This window comes from Plectropomus leopardus, unplaced genomic scaffold (genome assembly GCF_008729295.1).
Source record: "Plectropomus leopardus isolate mb unplaced genomic scaffold, YSFRI_Pleo_2.0 unplaced_scaffold57135, whole genome shotgun sequence".
NCBI lineage: Eukaryota > Metazoa > Chordata > Actinopteri > Perciformes > Serranidae > Plectropomus > Plectropomus leopardus.
This window is the reverse complement of record NW_024662782.1, coordinates 1-471: the sequence shown is the minus strand read 5'-3', so window position 1 is coordinate 471 and position 471 is coordinate 1. Positions and strand designations below refer to the sequence as shown.

At 42.7% G+C, this 471-nt stretch overlaps 1 non-coding gene across 1 annotated transcript; it reads right to left on the bottom strand.

Moving 5' to 3' along the window:
• Nucleotides 1-222: 222 nt before the first annotated feature.
• Nucleotides 223-294, bottom strand: trnae-cuc. Its single transcript has one exon. It is a non-coding gene; the product is annotated as a tRNA-Glu (tRNA).
• Between the last annotated feature and the right edge of the window lie 177 nt (nt 295-471).

Below are 471 nucleotides of genomic sequence, written 5' to 3'. Positions count from 1 at the left end.
ACTGGAGAAAAAATGGGTTCATGGCCACTTACAGAGGATAAAAACACGTTGACAGAGTTTGTTCTCCAAATTCACCACAGTGTGTTACCTGATTTGTGAATGGAATTGAGAATGGCCAGTGATGAAACAAGTCTTACGATACACAGTTTGCTTTTAGCGTGATTTTAGAGCACAGAGCCCATGTACGTTTGCCTTCAGTTCCCAAACAAGACCAAAACTGTGTTCCCTGGCCGGGAATCGAACCCGGGCCGCGGCGGTGAGAGCGCCGAATCCTAACCACTAGACCACCAGGGACCTGAAATCTGGTTATTGAGCACAATTTTTCATTTTTTTTTTTCTGTTTCTTTACTGATGTATGACATGCATCCATAGGTACCACATGCATTGCTTATGTATCCTAAATAGGTTAGTCTGTAAATTCTTGTTTCATGGTTTCATTTGAAGTCACTCATGACAAAACCATCTCCCCGT